Source organism: Rhincodon typus, chromosome 27 (assembly GCF_021869965.1).
Source record: "Rhincodon typus isolate 14 chromosome 27, sRhiTyp1.1, whole genome shotgun sequence".
In the NCBI taxonomy this organism is placed as follows: domain Eukaryota; kingdom Metazoa; phylum Chordata; class Chondrichthyes; order Orectolobiformes; family Rhincodontidae; genus Rhincodon; species Rhincodon typus.
Window position 1 is genome coordinate 25,291,979 of NC_063358.1, and position 21,775 is coordinate 25,313,753.

A 21,775-nucleotide genomic window follows, 5' to 3' on the forward strand; every position below is an offset into this window, starting at 1 on the left:
GCTTAGGTAGCAGAAAGCAAATAAGGACAGACTACAGACAAAGGCCCATTAGGGAATCAAACTGCTTGCTCAAGTAAATAGACCATCAGCAGTTACTTTATACTTCAATAGACAAATGTATTGCTCATTTGCTAATAATCCCAGCATTACCTGGGAATGTTGCCAGTGCTGTTGTGCCTGTGGAGACATTTTACTGTCAGATGAAACTGGTGCACTTTGCCATGGTCTCCATGTAAATTAAAGTTTGGTACACCAACTTCTCTAACAAAAATGCACCACTATGAATTTTGATATGGGCTTGTAGAATAGTTTGAGTGTAATCAAACATGGCAGGCATTTGTCCATTTATCCTTCTTGCAGAGTGCAGTTAAACGTTAACCACACTGCTGTGGGTCTGGAGTCACAGGTAGACCAGACAATGGCAGTTTCCTTACCAAAAGGACATTAGTGCACCAGATGGGTTTTTCCTGACAATCGACACTGGTTTCATGGTCATTATTAGACTCCCAGTTCCAGATATTTACTGAATTCAAATTCCACCATCTGCCATGGCAAGATTCAAACCCAGGTTCCCAGAACGTTACCAAGGTCTCTCGATTAATAGTCTAGCAATCCAGACGACTGGAGAAGTCCTTGTTCAAATATGCATGTAACAGTAAGTCCAACATCTAAATACCTTGGTGTTGGATAGATATTTTAATCAGATTGTTCAGATGTGTTATAACACACCTCTGGTGGAGCAGGTATGACTTGAACCCATTCGATTCTTAATTCAGATTTTTATTAGATTCAAATTGCCCTGTCTGCCATGTCTCAAGTTCAGTGCCTAGCAATCCCAAAATAATGGTAGATGCTCGAATGCTAAGAAATTATATTGTAATTTAATTTAAATATGTTAAAGCCTTGATAAAATTTAAAATTTATATTCATACTTCAGGATAAGTTTGCTAATGCTACTTCAGAAGGTTTAAACTAACTTGGTAGGGGGCTATGATTCAGAGACAATGTTCAGCAAGGAGAGATGAACAGCGAAAATTAGGAAAAAGTGAGTCAAGAAGGCATGGAAATTATAAGCCATTTAAGGAAGAAGGGAGTTTGGCGGGATAGTATTTATTTTAATGCAAGGAAGTAAAAGAGGTGAGCATATTGCAATATTGATTAGGGAATCAATTACAGCAAGGAAGAGGGATGACATCTTAGAGAGTCTTCAAGTGAAACAATATAGGTAGAACTTAAAAGCCAAAAAGAAATAATGACATTGCTGGGTGTGCACTATGGGTCCCCTAATGGTCTGAGCTAAATAGATGAGCAGATATGTCGGCAAATTTCAGAGAAATGTAAAAGTAATAAGGTATTGATAGTATGGGAATCAATTTGCCCAACATTAACTGAGATTATCATAGAGTGAAAGGTTTAAAGGGAGTGAAATTCTTAAAATACAGCCAGGAGAGATTTTTTAGCCAGTACATGGAACGTAGAAGGCTCTACAAGAGAGGGATGCTGTTCTGAATTCAATTTAGGTAATGAAGCCAGGCGAGTAATTGAAATATCACTGGGGAAGCATTTTGTCGACAGTGATCACAACTCTATTAGATTCAAGATAACACAGTGTGGAGCTGGTTGAACACAGCAGGCCAGGCAGCATCAGAGGAGCAGGAAAGCTGACGTTTCAGGTCGGGACCCTTCTTCAGAAATGGGGGAGGGGAAGGGGGCTCTGAAATAAATAGAGTGGGGTGTCGGGCTGGGGAAGGTAGGTAGGATGGTGATAGGTGAGTGCAGGTAGGTAGTGGTGGGGATTGGTCAGTGAGGTGGGAGGAGCGGATAGGGGACAGAAGATGGACAGGTCAAGGAGGCGGGGATAAGAGGGGTTGGAGAAGGTAGGGGTTGGATGATAGGTGAGTGCAGGTAGGCAGTGGTGGGGATTGGTCAGTGAGGTGGGAGGACCGGATAGGTGGGAGAGAAGACGGACAGGTCAAGGAGGCAGGGATGACAGGTAGGGTTGGTCATGGGATTAGGCTGGGGCTGGGGAGATTTTGAAGCTAGTAAAGTCCACATTGAGACCATTGGGTTGTAGGCTCCCAAGGTGGAATATGAGGTGCTGCTCCTCCAATTTCCAGGTGGCGTCATTGTGACACTGGAGGAGGCCCAGGATGGACATGTCACCCAGGCCATGTGGGAGGGGGAGGGGGATTTGAAGTGGTTCGCGACTGGGAGGTGTTGTCGTTTGTCGCGAACCGAGCGCAGGTGCTCTACAAAGTGGTATCTGAGCCTCCGCTTGGTCTCACCAACGTAAAGGAGGCCACATCAGGAACAGCAGATACAATAGACCACATGAGAGGATGTACAGGCGAACATCCGTTTGATGTGGAAGGCTTTTTTGGGGCCTGGGATGGAGGTGACGGGAGAGGTGTAGGGGCAGGTGTAGCACCTCCTACAGTTGCAGGGAAAGGTGCCGGGGGTGGTGGGGCTGGTGGGGAGTGTGGAGCGGACGAGGGAGTCGTGGAGGGAACGGTCCCTCTGGAAGGCAGATAAGGGTGGGAAGGGAAATATATCCTTGGTAGTGGGGTCAGATTGCAGGTGGCAGAAGTGGCGGAGAATGATCTGTTGAATCCGGAGGTTCGTGGGATGATACGTGAGGACAAGGGGGATTCTGTCTTCATTTTTGTTGCAGGGAGGGGTGTGAGGTCAGACGTGCGGGAAACGCAAGAAATGCGGTCGAGGGCATTTTCGAACACTGAAGGGGGGATGGTTGCGGTCCTTGAAATATGAGGGCATCTGGGATGTTCGGGAGTGGAACACCTCATCTTGAGAGCAGATGCGGCAGAGACAGAGGAATTGGGAGTAGGGGATCACATTCTTGCAGAAAGGTGGGTGAGAGGAGGTGTAGTCTAGGTAGCTGTGGGAGTCGGTGGGCTTGAAATAGATATCAGTTTCGAGGTAGTCACCAGTGATAGAGACAGAGAGATCCAGGAAGGACAAAGAGGTATCAGAGATGGTCCAGGTGAACTTGAAGTTGGGGTGTAAGGTGTTAGTAAAGTTGATGAACTATTTGAACTCCTCGTGGGAGCACGAGGCAGCGCCGATATTGTCATTGATGTAGCAGAGGAAGAGGTGGGGGATAGTGCCAGTGTAGCTGCGGAAGAGGGACTGTTCCATGTATCCTACAAAGAGGCAGGCATAGCTTGGGCCCATGCGGGTTCCCATGGCCACCCCCTTAGTCTGTAGGAAATTCAAGCTTGTTATGGAGAAGGACAAGGACGGGCCTAAAATCAAAGTTCTAAACCGGCAGAAGACCAATTTTAATAAGATGAAATATAATTTGGCCAGAATGGTCTAGGAGCAGATACTTTTAGATAAATCTGTGTCAGAAAGGTAGGACACACCCTAGAAGGAAACAGGGAGAGTACAGGGCCAACATGTTCCAATAAAGATATAGGGTGGGACCAACAAATCTAGCGATCAGTGAATATAAAGGGGTATACAGGATTGCATAAAGGGAAAAAGGGGACTTATAGCAGATCTTGAGGCCTCAAAACAGCACAAGCCCAAGAGGATTAAAGAATATGCAGAGAGAAACTTAAAAAGAAAATTTGGAGAGGAGAAGGAGGCATGAAAAAATAATGACACATAAAATAAAGTCCTAAGTTATTCTGCAATACATGAAAGGTAAAAGGATAAAACAAAGAACTGCGCATGCTGAAGTAAGATCCCTAGACTTGAAGTGTTAACTCTATCTCTATCCACAAGTGCTGCCAGGCCTACTGAGTGTCTCCAGCGATTTATCTTTCAGAGTAAAAGGCTAACTAAACAAAGAGTTGGGTCCATTACGGACCACCATGGTAATTGTGCAGGGAGCTGGAGGACACAGGTAGGGTTCTGAATGAATGCTTTGTGTTGGTGTTCACTAGTGAGAAGGATTGTGATATACTTAAAGAAATTCTTATACACAGAGAGGAGGTTCTGAGTAGTCTGGCGGGATATAATGTAGATAAATCTCCAGCACCAGATGAAATGTATCCCAGGCTATTGAATGAGGTAGAGGAGGAAATTGGAGGGGTGCTGGCACTAATTTTCAGTTCCTCTCTGGCCATAGAATAGCTACCAGAGGACAGAGAATGTGGTATTATTAGTCAAGAAGGGAACAAGGCATAAAACAGGAAACTACAGGCAGTCAATGTAACCTTGATGGTGGGGAAACTATTGGAAACAATTTTGAAGGACAGAATTAATCTGCCCTTGGAGAGGCAGGGAATAATCAAGAATAGTCAGCACTGTTTTGTTAAGGGATGTCATGTCTGACCAACTTGATTGAATTTTTTGAAGAGGTGACCAGGTGCATAAATGAGGGCAATGCATCTTACACAGTATACATGAACTTTGGAAAAGCTTTAGATAAGGTGTCAAATGGGAGGCTGACAGTGAAGGTAAGACCCATTGGAATCAAAGGAAATTTAGCTAATTGGATGCAGTGGCAGGAAGCAGAGGGTGATGGTGGAGGGGAATTTTTTGTGCCTGGAGGTCAGTATCCTGTGTCATTCTGCCAGGATCAGTGTTGGGGCTCTTGCTGTTTGTTACAGGCACACAATGATTAACTTTAATTGCTGAGAGCTGCATCAACATTCATTGATTTGATATGCTTTCAAGTTGCATTTGAACTAAGCAATGGCTTTACTCTGGGTGATTGGTATTTAGATCATAGAATCCCTACAGTGTGGAAACAGGCCCTTTGGCCCAACAAGTCCACACCGAACCTCAGAGCATTCCAGCCAGATCCGTTCCCCTGTAACCCACCTAATGTACACATCCCTGAACACTATGGGTAATTTAGCATGGCCAATGTATTTAACCTGCACATCTTTGGACTGTGGGAGGAAACTGGAGCATCTGGAGGAAACCCATGCAAACATGGGGAGAATGTGCAAACTCCACACAGATAGTTGCCCAAGGGTGGAATTGAACCCAGGTTGCTGGCACTGTGAGGCAGCAGTGTTAACCACTGAGCCACCGTGCCACCCCTTAACTTAGCAAGGAGTAATGATCCAATTGTCTGCCTCACTGAAATCTGTCATAAATTGCAATCACAACTACGGTCAAGTTTGTTGTCTAATGCTGTGTAAAAGATGTCACTGATGCTCCGTATTCAAAGATGATTACATATATTTTATTAGCCCTTGCCAGAAACAGGTAGACAGTGAGCAAAATAGCTTTGTTAAATTGTAAGTTTTTCATGGGCACCATATAGCCACTCTGTGATATATACTGCAAACATAGAGAATGCCACTCCCTCGGCATCCAGGTGATTTGCAGTCACAATCAGTGAATCATGCAGATCAATGTCTCTTATCCAGGTAGCAAGCATGATGTCTTTATTTGCAGCACTCACAGCGCTTGCAGCATTCAAGCTACCACAATAAACATGGGGTGGATGGCTATTGTGTAACAAAAGCCATCTGCTAAGTACCTGTCTTAAGACTCTGGTGCACATTCCAGGTACACACGGGCTACATGAGAAACTATGCTGTTGCACAAACCAGGATTGAGCAGACCATTTGGGTAGTACAAGCTGGATGGTTTGCACTGAACTGGAATGGATCTAATATCCTTGCTGGGAGGCTTGCTTGTGCTGTTGGGAAGGTTTCAAAATGATTTGGTAGAGGGATGGGGCACAGAGCAGATGTAAAATCAGGAGCAAGGTCCAATCAGATATAAAATGAATTCTAAGACAGTCCAGTAGGCAGAGAAGACATGGGCAGGATTATGCCCATTGTGTGTACATGGAATATGGCCATCAAAGAAATGTTGCCCTTCCCTAATACCTTTGAGAAGATGGTAGTCAGCTACCTTCTTGAACTGGTGCAGTCTGTGTGAAATCTCCAGTGTTGTTTGATAGGAAATTCTGGGACTTTGACCCAGCAATGATGAAGGAACAGTGACATATTTCTAAGTATGGATGACGTGTAACGCAAAGTAAACCTTGAGATGGTGCTTTCCCATGCACCTATTATTCATGTTCTGTAGTACAGTCTGGTGAGTTGCTGCAATGGATCTTGTTCATGGTACACACTATTGACACAGAGTGCCAGTGGTGAAGGGAGCAAGTATTTAGTGTGGTGAATGTAGCACCAATTAAGCAGGCTGCTTTGTTCTGGATGGTATTGAATTTTAAATGTTGCAGTTAAGTGGGGAATATTCCATCATACTCCTGACAAGAGGCTTGCAATTGATGTAAAGGCTTTGCGAAATTGGGAGGTGAATTAAGAGCCAAAGAATGCCCAACTTCTGACCTGCTCCTGCAATTTTGTGGCTGGTGTCCAGCTAAGTTTCTAATCTATAGTTACTCACAGGCTGTTTATTGTGATGGTAATGCCATTGAATATTATGAGGACATGTGAGCTAGTAGACTATTTGCTGCTTTGCTCTGGCCTTCAGTAAGGTCTTGGTTGATCTGGTTGTAGTCTCAGCTTTACCTTCCTGTCTCTATGCAATAATCCTGAACTCTCTTGTCCATCAAAAATCAAACTCATCCTTGAGAAAACTTAACACTTAACAAACTTTTGAGATTAAAAAAAGTCTGCTCATTGTTGTTTGAAAGGAGAGACCTCTTATTCTTAAATTATGTCCCCTGGTTTTATATTTCCCCTCAAGAGGAAACATCCATTACACTCAAGTTTCAATAAGATCACCACTCGATCTTCTAAAGTCAAATGAATATAAGCTTAACCTATTTAATCTTCCTTCATAAGATAATCTCTTTATCTCAGGGATGAATCGAGTGAGTCTTCTCCAAACAGCTTTGAAAGCAATTACATATTTTCTCAAATAAGAAGAGTAAAACTGTGTTGTACTTCGGGTGTGATCCTGCACAGTAAAACTTCATGACTTTTATATTGCATTCCACTTGCCTTTAGCAATAACATTCCATTTGCTTTCCCAAACACTTGCATATCTGCATTCTAATTTAATAGAACAAAGAACAATACAGCACAGGACTGGAGGCTCTTCGGCCCTCCAAGCTTGTGCTGACACATTTTGCCCTTGCACACTAAAACTGTCTTCACCTACGGGATTCATATCCTTCTATGCCCGTCTTATTCATGTATTCATCCAGGTGCTTCTTGAATGTTGCTATTGTGTCTGCTTCCACCACCTCCTCTGGCAGTGCGTTCCAAGCACTCATCACCCTTTGTGTGAAAAACGTGCCTCACACATCTCTTTTAAACGTCCGCCCTTGCACCTTGAACCTGTGTCCCCCAGTACTTGACCCCCTGGGAAAAAGTCTCATACTTTTTACTCTATTCACGCCATTCACAATCTTATAAACGTCTATCAGGTCGCCCCTCGACCTCCTGCGTTCCACTGAAAACAAACCCAGTTTATCCAACCTTTCTTCATAGCTAAGATCCCCCATACCAGGCAATATCCTAGTAAACCTTTTCTGTACCCTCTCCAAAATATCCACATTATCCTGGTAATGTGGTGACCAGAGCTGTATGCAATATTCCAAGTGAGGCCTAACTAAAATTCATAACTTGTCTATTCTTATTCTTAATGCCCTTTCCAATAAAGGCAAGCATGCCATAGGCCTTTTTTACTGCCTTATCTACCTGCGCTGCTACCTTCAGTGATCTGTGGACCTGTACTTCCAGATCTGTCTGCATATCAATGCTCCTAAGGGTTCTGCCATTCACTCTATAATTTTCACCTGTACTTGGCCTTCCAAAATGCATCACCTCGTATTTGTCTGTGTTAAACTCCATGCCCCCAACTAATCTATATCCTGCTGTATTCTCTGACAATCCTCCTTACTATCCGCAACTCCACCAATCTTTGCATTATTTTCAAATTTACTAATTAGACCAGCTACATTTCCTCCAAATCATTTTTGTAGATGACAAACAGCAGAGGTCCCAGCACTGATCCCTTTGAAACACACTAGTTAAAGCCCTCCATTCTAAAAAGCATCCTTTCACAACTACCCTCCGTCTCCAATGACTAAACCAGCTCTGTGTCCATCTTGCCAACTCACCCTGATAACATGTGACTTCACCTTTTGTACCAGTCTGCCATGAGGGACCTTGTCAAAGGCTTTACTGAAATCCACATAGACAACATCAACCACTTTTCCCTCATTGATCATCTTCATCATCTCCTCAAAAAACTCGATCAAGTTAGTGAGGCACGACCTCCTTCACACAAAACCATGCTGTTTATCGCTAATAAGTCATTAGGACCTGACGACTTATCTATCTTAATACTTTTTAAGACGCACAACACTGTTTCCTTTTTAATTGCAACTCGTTTTAGAAATTTGACACTCCCTTCTCTGAGGTCATCCTCTACCAATTCCTTCTCTTTGGTGAATACCAACACAAATTTTCATTTAATACCTCACTTACCTCCTCTGGTTCCACATATAGATTCCTTCCTTTGTCCTTCAGTGGGACTACCCTTTCCCTGGCTACCCTCTTGCTTTTTATGTATGTATAAAAAGCCTTGGGATCCTCCTCAATCCTGTTTGCTAAAGACTTTTCGTGCGTCCTTTTAGCCCTTCTAATTTCTTGCTTAAGTTCTTTCCTACTTTCCTTATACGCTTCAAGGGTTTTGTCAGTTCCCATTCTCCTAGACCTTACGTATGCTTCCTTTTACTTTACGATCAAGGTCATAATATCCCTGGTCATCCAAGGTTCACGTAACTTGCCATACCTATCCTTCATTCTCACAGGAACATGCCGCACCTGAACTCTTACCAACTGCCGTTTGAAATACTCCCACATGTCCAATGTGATTTACCCTCAAACAGCCACCTCCAATCAACACTCCTCAGTTTCTGCCTAATATTGTTGTAGTTCGCTTTCCCCCAATTTAATATCTTCACCCGGGGACTGCTGTTATCCCTATCCATGAATAACTTAAAGCTCATGGTATTATAGTCACTACTCCCCAAATGCTCCCCCACTGAAATTTCATTCACCTGGCCAGCCTCATTTCCTAAAACTAGGTCCAATATAATCCCATCCCCGGTTGGACTGATTACATACTGCGTCAAAAAATCCTCCTGAATGGTCCTTACAAATGCTGCTCCATCGAAGGCCCTAGCATGAAGTGAGTCCAAGTCAACACAGGGGAAGTTCAAATCACCCACCATAATAAGATCTAAATCTGGGACATTCAGCTGCCAATCCTATCCCTCTTTCAGCCAAGTCTCCGTAATCGCAATAATGTCATAGTTCCAAGTACTAACCAATGCTCGGAGTTTATCTACCTTGCCAATTCTTGCATTGAAACACATACATTTCAGACCACCTCCCCTCTTCTTTTCAACAGCATTTCCCTGCCTGTTCTTAGTCACGTTTTCCCTGGTTTCTACCTCTCCCCCAGTTTCTGGATCTAATGCCCTACTCCTCTGGTTCTCATTCCCCTCACAAGCCACTCTACCAAGTACCCCCCCTCAAGGATATGATTAATTTACCAGAAATTCCAGATCCCTCTGGACTACTGAGTTCTGCAATTTCTCTTCATTTAAAAAGTAAACTGCTTTTCTACTCTTCCTGCCAAAATGGCAAAATTCATATTTACCCCCATTATACTCCGCCTGCCAATATTTTACCCACTCATTTAACTTGCCTATATCCCTTTACAGCCTCTCTAGTGCCTCTATAGCTTACTTTCTACCTATCCAGCTATTGTTAGCAAAATTAAGTGGTTACATTCTCTCTAGATGTTCATGGCTTGGCGTGAAATGTCACATATCAATCCAAGCTTGAACCTTGTCCAGCTGTTGCTGCTTGTGGACATAGACAGCTGTGTTATCTTAGAAGCTGCAAATTGAAAGACTATTTCGCAGTCACAAGTGAAAATCCCTACTCATAAACTTACAATGAATTGAAGGTCATAAATGAAACAGCTCAAAAATTACAGGACTCTACTTTGTGAAACTCCTACATGATGTCCTTGGTCAAAACGATTGGCTTCCAATAGCTACATTCTCACTTAGTAACTCATTACCACAGAGTTTTTCCATTTTCTGCAAGGCACAAGTCTGGGTGTAATGGAATACTCTTGAATTACCTAGATGAGCGCACCTCAAATGACACTCAAGAAGCTTGATACTACCTAGGGCAAAACAGCTGTTTTACTGGCATCCCATCCATAACCTTGAACATTTATTCCATCCACTACCAGGGCTTACTATTTACAAGATGCACTTCAACAATTTACCAAGGCTCCTTTTATCACATGTTCCAAAGCTATTGAGATTTGCCACTTAGAAGAAATCGGGCAACAGATGCTTGGAATACAACCTCCATCCATAAGTAACACATCATCCTTACTTAGAAATTTGTTGCTATTCTGTACCATCATTGGTTTCAAAATATTGGAACTCCCTACCTAACAGCCCTGTTGGTGTCTTTACACCACATGGATTTCAAAATACAAGAACAGAATTCACCACCACCTTCTCATGGGCTATTAGGGACTGACAATAAATACTGCCTTGCTGATAACACTGATAACCCATGAATAAAGAAAATATTGTGTTTTGAGGGTAAAGGGATCTATACCTTTACTTTGGGTATAGCTTTTAATCCTATGTGAGAGGAGCAATGTCAGGGTGAATGTCAAATGATATGGAGCTTGAGCTGTGTCTCTAGGGTTCCAATTAAGATGTTACTTCTTACCATCCTCTGTATATAGTCATGTTCCATAGAGCCTGTTTCTGTTCACTCACAAGAGCATAGTACATCGCTAAAATATTATAACCCACATGGCAATGGTGATCAGATCCGTGCAACAGAAATGGATGAATAAGAGCCAATGATGTTAAACTACAAGGCCAGGCTCTGCATACAAACCCAGAGGTTTGGAATATCTGAAGTGAAGCACTGCAGTGGTAGAGTCCAGCTAGTGATGGACTTAAAGGGATACTTAGGCACTGAACCAGAGAATGGGAAAGCCTGTTCAGAAGCTAAAGAGTGAGAGAAGACCAAAGGGAGCATATGCAGTTAGCAACCGGAAGAAATCAAGTGGCTGCAGTAAATAAAGTATTTCAGAAATGAAAGTACTTATAGAGATGAGAAGGAGTGAACACTTAGAAATAAGGGAACAGGTGTAGTTCAAGCCATGAAGGAACTTGCTGGTGGGAAGTTAATTGGGCCAGTTTTAGAGACAATCATGACTGCAAAGAAAGTCTAGGGTAAGGCAGCAGCAGCAACAGCACAGAAAATTAAACACAGATCACAGCAATCTACTGGAGTTCCAGCACTACGAGACACAAAGGTGAAGGATGAACTCCTTCTGAGGTATGTGATAGATCCACAGCAAAAATTTGATTTTCTTGACACCATTGACCTGCGGAACAAATTTTGATATCTAGATATTAAAGTAAACTACAGAGAAACTAGTTATTAAATTGGATACCACAGTAAAAGTATTGATAATTTTCAGATGCTATGTCATTGTTGAAACCAGTAATTCTCAGAACAACCTGCATTAAAATTTGGGGCTTGGGAAATTCAAGAACTAGAGTAGGAAGCCAAATGTATGCTAAATTTCATTACAATGAAAAAGAGATTATGAGGACTACAGAGTGAAAGGAAATGGATTATTTCTTGTAACTTCATTTTATTTATTTGTTAAAAAATCAAGATTTCTTGACCACACATCAAAGTGGTGTGCCTTCCTAATTCAAAATTCAATGATTTAATTTGAAAATTAGTGAATCAATTGGCTGACGATGCAAGAACTTTAATATTTTGTTTCATGCTGGTCCACAAATTTTCAGATATTTTGATGGTCCAACACGATAATCTTCAGGTTCCCATACATGTTTATCTTAACTAATTGTTGGCTGGTGTCTTATAGAGTCATGGAGACATAGAGTTAGACAGCACAGAAACAGACCCTTCAGTCCAGCTTGTCCATGCTGACCATTATCCAAAACTGAGCTAGTCACATTTGCCAGCATTTGGCCCATATCCCTCTAAACCCGTCCTATTCATGTATCCATCCAGATGTCTTTAAAATGTGGTATTTTACCCACCTCCACCTCTTAGAATCATAGATTTATATAGCACAGATATACAGCAGAATTGCCAGTTTATGTAATGAATTACAGGATTATTGATGAGTATTTGATAATGCAGTATTATTAATTTGTATTTTACAGCACAAGATTGATAAATAATGTTAGATGTTAAATTATTACTTTGTATTTTATAGTATAGAAATATTTGCTGATTATTTTTATTCCATATTGTCGACTGACATTTTCTTTTGCTGGATTATCAACTAGTGATTTGTATTGCATTTGTTCATCTTCTGTGGGATTGTTGGCTAGTGTTCGCCATTGCAGGATTAGTGAAGCGTTTTTAACAGAATAAATGATGTTTAGTTAATTTGTCTGAGTTTTTTGCTGAAGTGATGTTGAGAGTTGATGAGGGTACTGTGTTTGATATAGTGTACATAGACACCAAAAGGAGTTGTAGACATGCTCGTCGAGCCGGTAGGTTTGATTGCAAATGTTTTGTCACCCTGCTAGGTAACATTGTCAGTGTGCCTCCTGTGTTCTGTCCTGCCTGTTATTTATATGTCTCGGTTTGCTGGGGTGGTTGGTATTACTTCCGGTTTTCTTTCTCAGTGGTTAGTACACAGGGTCTAATTCAACGTAAAAACCAAAAGAACTACGGATGCTGTAAATCAGGAATAAAAACAAAGTTGCTGGAAAAGCTCAGCAGGTCTGGCAGCATCTGTGAAGGAGAAAACAGAGTTAACATTTCGGGTCTGGTGACCCTTCCTCAGAATTCGATGTGTTTGTTGGTGGAGTTCTGGTTAGAATACCAGGCCTCTAGGAATTCGCTGGCGTGTCTCTGTTTGGCTTGTGCGATAATCGATGCGTTGTCCTTGTCGAAATTGTGTCCCTCGTTGTCCGTGTTTAGTGAGACAAGTGAGAATTGGCTGTGTCTCTTGGTGGCTAGTTGGTGTTCATGTATCCATATAGTCAATTTTCTTCCGGTTTGGCCTATGAAATTGAACTAACACATTGAATTAGACCCTGTGTATAAACCACTGAGAAACAAAACTGAAAGTAATACCAACCACCCCAGCAAACCGAGACATATAAATAACAGGCGGGACAGAACACAGGAGGCACACTGACAATGTTACCTAGCAGGGTGACAAAACATTTGCAACCAAACCCATCGGCTCGATGAGCACGTCTACAACCTCATCCACAACCCGAGCTACAAATCTTCTCAAAGTTTAAACTTTATAAAATGTCATATGACAAGCCTGTCTGCAAAGTTGAAGCATGTGTAATAACAGAGAAAGTGGCAACATAGGTTTAAAATTGAATGAATGACAAGAAACAGAATAGTGTTGCATGGTTGTTTTTTTCACACAGGAGGAAGATATGAAGTGAAGTTCCTCAAGTTTTGGTAATGGAACCATTGCATTTCCTAATCTACATCATTGGCCTGTAATTGGATGTGCAGGACACAATTTCACAATCTGTAAATGACACATGAGTGGTTTGGATTTGGAATGCAGTGTTTCAGGATGTGGTGGAGGCAGTTTCAATTGTGGCTTTCAAAAAGGAATTGGATAATCACTTGAAAAAAACTGCCGGGTTTTGTATAAAGGACAGGGAAGTGGGATTAGAAAAATTTCTTTGACCAAGACTCCGCATGGACATAATGGACCAAATGGCCTCCTTTCATGTTGAATTTCTATTATCCCATTCCATGATCTATAATTATGAAATTACTGATTGAGATCTTTTTCATTATGGGAATACTGGCAATTTTTATATTATAAGGTCACAGGTTGGTCTTTTTTGTTACAAGTTTATCAGTGTGTTATATTAGTGAATTACTGGCTCATTTTTGTACTACAGTATGGTATATTTGGCTTTTATAATACAAGATTATTGTCTAGAATTTCATATTACAAATTCGTTTGGCTCTTATTTTGTATCACAACATTGTTCGCTGGCTTATTACCTGACAAGATAATTAGTTGTTGTTTTATAATGACGAAATATTGATTGATGTTTAACACAGCTGGACTATTAAAAATCCCGTAAGCATGACTGGCGATTTAAATATCAACATTACCGAACGACTTTATCTTTCAAAACAGTCTTTCAAATATCATTAGTTATTGATTCTTTTTCTAAAATCCCTTCAGGATCATTCGACGATGTCAATTATTTTAGGATTGCCAGAGATATTTTTAGGATTGCATCACGTTTTAAGAATTGAGAGTTGGTGATAAATTTTTCAGGAGAACTTGCAGTTTTTCATCTGACACACCCAAGTGTCGATTGCCTTTTAGAATGGAGGCCTTTGGCTGGTTTTTCACAATTTTGGATTACTGATTCTTATGTTGCTCACGATTCACTGGTGTTTTACATTGTAGCCAGCAGCTGGAGTCCCTGATGTTGGTTGGTGTTTAAATTATCACGATTACGATTTAGTGATTTTGATTCCATTATCCCTACCAGGTTTTCACGTGGCACGCCCCGTACAGAAGGAAATCTAACGTGAGGGGCTACTAGAGATTTCATATAATTGAAACAGCTTTGTGCTATCAACCAGAAATACCAGATACTACATACATCCAGATTGATGTTCACACTGTATGATGCCTTTTAGATCAGATTGATTGTTTTATGTATATATACATTCGAAATGCTAATGTTTAATTTCTTGGAACTAGCAGCATTTTGTTTCTATGTCACGACTACATGTTGGAGAAGATGGTAGTATCGGGATTGATGGCGGGGCTTTCATTTGTAACATTTCAGACACACCATTAGAAATGCAAAGTACTCCTCCGTGGGCGGAATCATGGCAACCAAGACACCAGCTACTCCCATCTTCCGTTTAAATCACGGATTTCGGTTAGCCACATCCACAGTGGTGTCAGTCAATAGAATTGTAGCACTATTTGGCAATCAATGAAAAAACATTGGGATTTTCTACCATCAATTCCAGATAAACGCGTGTTATCTGCTGCAAAGCTGAGAGTGACAGGGACTGCTCATTGACGAATAGGCACTTGCTATAGCAGGAGTGGTCCCCAGCTTTCTGATCTGTCGCGGGGGTTTCTCCAATAGGGCGAGAAGAGACCGAGCAGAAGGAATCCACCCAAGAACTTCAGGCCAGGAGATGGTTAATCCATATAATACAAACAGACCCAACCGTTTGTTCATATTTCTGACTGAAATGTTAGTTTCACTCAAACATTAGGACATGCAGCATGTGAATTAGACCACTAATAAGGAAATAATCCGCAACTCGACTGGTTGGTATTGAGCTATTACAGGCGCCCGTTTGTAAAAGCGCACATGTGCTTTAAGCATCCTTCCCCTCGCTTGTTGCTTTGTTCTTTAATATTTGGTCGATATTTAATTACCCCCCCCCCCCACCGCCAAATGATGACATTTCCTTCAAAACATTCACTGTCAGTAAATGGTTTGAAACCTATGAAGTGGTTTGAGAGCCCGGGCTGCATGCAGCTCTCTCTCTCTCAATCCACATCCTGTTCAAAGAGATTTCTTACCAGCCACTCTGACCACAGCTCTCTCCGCGGGGTCCAGCACCGACTCCTGGCTTTGCCTCTTGGACCTCTGATGTTTGGAAAGGTTCCAGGGTAAAGTATCCCCCGGACACGGGGACAAGCTTCCCGATCGTTCGCTCACACTCTCTTCGTCTGAAGAAGACATGAGGAAAAATGTCGTTTTCTTCTTCTCTCAGTCTCTCTCACACACAAAGATTGGAGAACAGAGCAACACTTCACCGTGTGGTTTCTAAAGGGAGGCTCACTTCGAATGTCAGGGGGGGGGGGGGGGGGTGTGGACAGTGAGCACAGAAATGTCCTGTCTTCAACCAGCTGGAGTAGCAGGTTCTTCCCGTGAGCTGATGGCTGCTATGACTGACTCCAGTTGTTTCCTGTGAACACTGAGCTAACCTTGTGACTCCGCAAATGGCTGTCACTAAATCACTGCCGATTGCAAGATATTCTCTCAGAACGGTCAATCCGACCGTGCAATGTTTCCTTCGAATAATTCCTTCGCCCTGTCTCTGATTACCCAGTACGGTGCTGAGATGAAGACACACCTGGAGAATTTCTGATTTTTTTCTCTCTCTCTTTTTGGATTTCCTGGCGTTGCTCTCCCTTCCTCCCAAACTCGCGGAGTGAGAGAGCAAAAATGAGATTATCACCAACAGCAATAAAAACACGGGTTATCTCCGCACATCATAGCCTCAGACTCGTCCACTGTGCTTGCTCACAACCCGGATTGGTCCAGCCGAGCGGGTTTACCAAACTATTCTGCATCTCCTGCTTTGTATTTTACTGCAATAAAATAATCCCATTCAGTAAAGGAAAACATCAGGCATTGGATTTTTTAAAAAATGTGTGATTTTAATTATGTTCTTCCACCGTATGCATCATCGATTTAAAGTGATCTTTGGTCAGATTAGCTCTGATCTAAAATAAACGTTAAATGCTTTCACTCTATTACATCTGTATATGATTTCTGTATTCCCAAACAGTCTGCTTCAGTAACCCCCATCTATCCCATATTGAAAATTATTCACTCGGGATCGTTATAAATACGCGAATTTCCTGCCCTCGTCATATATTAAGAGTGACACTGAAAGCTCGTTATTTTTTTTAAAAAAAGCCTTCTCAATAACTCACCCCTTTCTAAATGTAAACGTTTAAATTCATTTCCAGAAAAAGAACAGAGAACGCAAATTTTATGGATTTAACTGCTTCTTTTGTTTTTGGCATCATGATGATTTAACATTGCATTTAATGGTCTGATTGAATTGAATTTAAATCTGCCCCTGGACTCTTCATTTGGACGAGGCAGTCCTTTCAAGTGAAAGGAGCCTGCGTTTCCAGGAAGAAACTCCCCCTTGCAACCAATGAATGGAGTTGAAATCCACGGAGATCACCCAGGGGGAGCTCCCATGTTGACCTCCAATCATTTGGAACCATTGTTTCTGGAAACATGTGAAATAGGAGCATATGTAGGCCATTCGGCTCAACTTGCTCCGCCGCCATTCAATATGATCATGGTTGATCATCTACCCAAGTATTTTGTTCCCACACCCTCCCCACCCCACAGATCCTTTGATCCCTTTTGCCCTAAGAATATATCTAACTCCTTGAAAGCATTCAATGTTTTGTTTCTATTCTGTCTGTGAAAGAATTCCACAGGCTTGTCACTCTCTGGGTGAAGAAATTTCTTCCTCATCTCAGTCCTAAAAGGCCTACCCTTTATTCTTAGACTGTGTTCCCTGGCTCTGGAGAGACAGTTGTAAAGGATTACCAGAAATACTGTGTCAGACAGTTGTACGGTCAAGACAGTGAGCTGGAAAGGGACTGAAATTTGTAGTCGGATAAAATTCATTGAGTTACAATAGACAGATCGCATAAGCCAATCTCCAGTACTGATTTCTGAAGAAGGGTCTAGGCCCGAAACGTCAGCCTTCCTGCTCCTCTGATGCTGCTTGGCCTGCTGTGTTCATCCAGCTCTACACGTTGTTATCTCCAGTACTGTGTTCTAGTTTCATCATTGCTCAACCAAACAAAGCCTTCTATCATATATTGATAGGTAATTTGTCAAAATATGTGGATATTATTCCTGTTATTCTGAATACTAAATAGCAGTAACAAACCATTTTTCTGGTAATATTTAGCCTTCTGCTAGATTTACTGTCAGGTGGTGCTGACTCAGAATATTAGCTGTTTGAAGTAAAGAATATTTCTACCAGACCATAGGGCTGCTCTCTCATTAAAGAGAGACAACTGGTGGTGGTTTAACCTGAGGGTTACAATATCTCTGGCAAGGGGAGAGGTGAGAGAAAATACCTTCATGGTAACCTCAACTGGTGCAGGAAGTGAACCCATAGTGTCAAAGTCACACTACATTAAAGACCAGCCATCCAGCCAATTAAGCAAACTGTGGATAACAAGGTCCAGCCTACAATCCTCCAAAACCTCTGCATTTTTGTACCTCTGGCCTCTTGTATATTCTAAAAATTACTATTGGTAATCATTGCTTCAGCTGTTTAGGCCTGAAACACAGTTATTCCTGTCCTCTTATTTCCACCTTCCTTTCCTCCTAATGTTCCTCTTTATTGCCAACTTACAAGTAAAAGATTCATCCTTTTTTCTAATAGCCAGAGGCAGCATTTGGTTAGTTTTTGATCTTTGTCAAATTGCCTTTTGTGAAGTTATCTGCTGAGTGTTTAAATGTTAAAAGTGCTATGTTGATGCACATCTTTAATGCTGTTGGTTAACAACACACAAGTGTATCCCAGGACAATGTGGGAAGATAGGGAAGAAAATTGCAGGGCCCCTAGCAGTGATACTGGTATCATCAACAGTCACGGAGGTTGGCAAATGTGGTGCCATTATTTAGGAAAAGCCAAGGAACTACAGACAGTCACCTAACATTGTTATTGTAATATAAGTTGTTGAAGAGGATTCTGAGAGACAGGTTTTACATGCATTTGGAAAGACAAGGACTGAATAGGGATAGTCAGTATAGTTTTGTGCACGGGAAATCGTGTCTCACAAATTTGACTGCGTCTTTTGAAGAGGTGACCTAAAAGATAGGTGAAGGCTGAGTGATAGACTCTGTCTACATGGACTTTAGCAAGGCCTTCAAAAAGGTACTGCATAGTAGACTGGTTAGTATGGTTAAATCACATGGGAACCAGGGATGGCTGGCCAATTGGATACAAAATTGGCCTGCCGGTATGAGACAGAGGGTGGTGGTAGGGCGTTGTTTTCCGGACTGGAGGCCTGTGACCAGCAGTGTGCTGCAAAGACTGCTTCGGGGTCCACTGTTGTTTATCATTTTTATAAACAATTTGGAGAGGAGGCATAGTTTGTAAGTTTGCAGTTGGCACCAAAATTAGTGACATAGTGGATAATGAAGAAGATTATCTAAGAGTACAACAGGATCTTGATCAACTGGGCCAGTGGGCTGAGGAATGGCAGATGGAGTTTAGTGCTGATAAATGTGAGGTGTCACATTTTGATAAGTAAAATCAGGGGAGGACTTACACAGTTAATGATAGGGCTGGGGGAGTGTTGTTGAACAGAGAAACCTACTGGTGCAGATATAAAGTTCCTTGAATGTGACGTCACAGATAGACAGGATGGTGAAGAAGATATTTGGCATGCTTGCCTTCATCGGTTAGAACGTTGAGTGTAGCAGTTGGGACATCATGCTACAGCTGTACAAGACCTTAGTAAGGCCACATTTGGAGTACTGCGTACAATTCTGGTCACCCTGCTATAGGAAGAATGTTATTAAACTGGAAAGGGTGCAAACAACATTTACAAGGATATTACCAAGACTGGAAGGTTTGAGTTATAAGGAAAGGTTAGACTGGCTGGGATTTTTCCCTGGAGAATCGGCAGCTGAGGGATGACCTTATAGATGTTTACAAAATCATGAGGGGCACAGTCAAGGTGAATAGCCAAGGTCTTTTTCCCAGGGTAGGGGAGTCCAAAACCAGAGGGCATGGGTTTAGGGTGAGTCAGGAAATATTTAAAAGGGGCCTGAGGAGCAACGTTTTCACACTGAGGGTGGTGCATATATGGAACAAGTTGTCAGAGGAAGTGGTACAAGTGTTTACAATTACAATATTTAAAAGATATTTGGACAGGTACATGAATAGTAAAGGTTTAGCAGGATATGGGCCAAATGCAGGCAAATGGGATTAGTTCAGTTTAGGAAGCCTGGTTGGCATGGATGAGTTGGGTGAAGGGTACGTTTCTGTGTTGTGTGATTCTATGACTTTGTTTGCCATAGTGAATTCCCAATTCATGTGCATTGGTATCAAATATCTGTCTGTAACCATGTGTGCCCTGTGGCTATAGCTAAGTTTGTCCACACTGGTGCCTGTACCTGTGTATTTAAGTATATCATTGGATGAATGTGCATGGCTGATATAGTGTTGATGACCATTTATGTATTTGCATCCAAGGTTCTATGTGTCTGTATGAAAATCTTCATTTATATTGGTATCCATATTCCGGATGTCTTGTGTGTCTCTGTGCATCTATCTCTTGTGCATGACTATCTGTGTGTGCATTTGTATGAGTATGTGTGCTTGTGTATGTATCTATATGTATGTGTATCTGTGAGTATGTGTATCTGTGTATCTGTATCTTTTTTTGTGCATCTCTGTGTGTGTCTATCCCTGCCTGCGTGCCGATCTGTTTATTGCTGTGGCGGAGGAGGCAGATGCTGTTGCCTGGCCTGTTCTACATCCATTCTAATAAAATGCAAGTGGCCAGGGAATGGGAAACGAGGCGAGTAGGGAGGCGAGTCAGACATTGACGCTGGTAGGAAATGGCGGCCTTCTTGTCAGGTATCCAAAATTCTCGGGAGGTAATTTACTCTCAATAAGTCTAAAAATCCGCAAGCTTCTATCTGTTTTCCACTAGCAAGTGTGGATTATGTGCTATTTTCGCAGCGTTCTTTTTCCTCAAAAATATTAAAACCGCGCCCAAAATGAATTTACATCCCGACAGGAATTTGCATTTTAAAATCACAGAAAAGACTTGCTAGTAACAGCGAGGGATTCAGATTTCCCACAGGGTTAGTTGAAAGCTGAAATGTGTTTTCCTGGTCATTGGGAAAGGGAGCGCCACTTTGTGGTAGTCAAAGCAGAAAACTATGAATAAAATATGTTTATTTGCATTGTACAACCATAATCACAGTATACCCGGAATGTTGTGCAAATCGATAAATTGCTTTTAACCATCTTGCTTGCACTGGTACTAAGAAGTGAAAAAGTCTTTAGAACGGCTGGAAATTTGCAATATGAATATAAAATAGACTTTAAAATTTTAATTTTGCTATATCTGTATCTCTTTAATAACTGTAATGTATTGGCTTAGTTTATTCACATTCACCTCCTCCTTACCCCGAATGCAAAATATGGCTGATGCTGGGCATCTCAGAGAAAAACAGAACATGCTGAAAATACTCTGCCGATTGGGAGCGTCTGTAGAGAGAGAAACAAAATTGGGTGGAATTTTATACAGTCCAAAGGGTAGCAGCCTGCAACTGACAGCTCGTTCTGACCCCAGGTCCTTGACCCTGGCGACTCCCCTACCTGGCCCTAAACAGAGCGACCATCCCCCAGAGTGTCGGGAAGGGTGGCAGACTGTAGCCGGCTCTACAGCTGGTAGGCGAGAGCCCCGTCACCCCGACAGCCTTTCAGGTCGATGACCCCGCCTTGCAATGTCATTGCTGATCTCCTCCATCAGATTTCCAACATTTGTAAATACTGCTCAAGGTAAAATCGTGGCGTCCGGTTCAGACCAAGACTAAATGTACCAAAGGGTAGAAGATTAAACAGTGAGGAAACCAGACAATGAAAGAGAAGCACGCACAGAGATAATAAAGAAAAAAATCCAACCCCTGGGGATGGAAATTGGAAGATAAACATTTTTGTTTTGCAATGATAATCTTTCAGGTGAAAGAGAGGAAATAACGGTGTAGATGATTCATGGCAATAGAGATACATTGCAGATTACAAACGATATCATGTTTCGAAACAAACTAGAGTTATCAGAAATTTACTTCCTTACTACTGACAGTAAAATAGATACGGAAATTTGCAATAGTCAATAAATTGTCTTCGAACTCTGATTTTAAGAGCAACTTGTAGAAAATAATAGCTAATATATTTTAAAATTCTATGCACATTTTTAAAAAACCATGAACAGATAC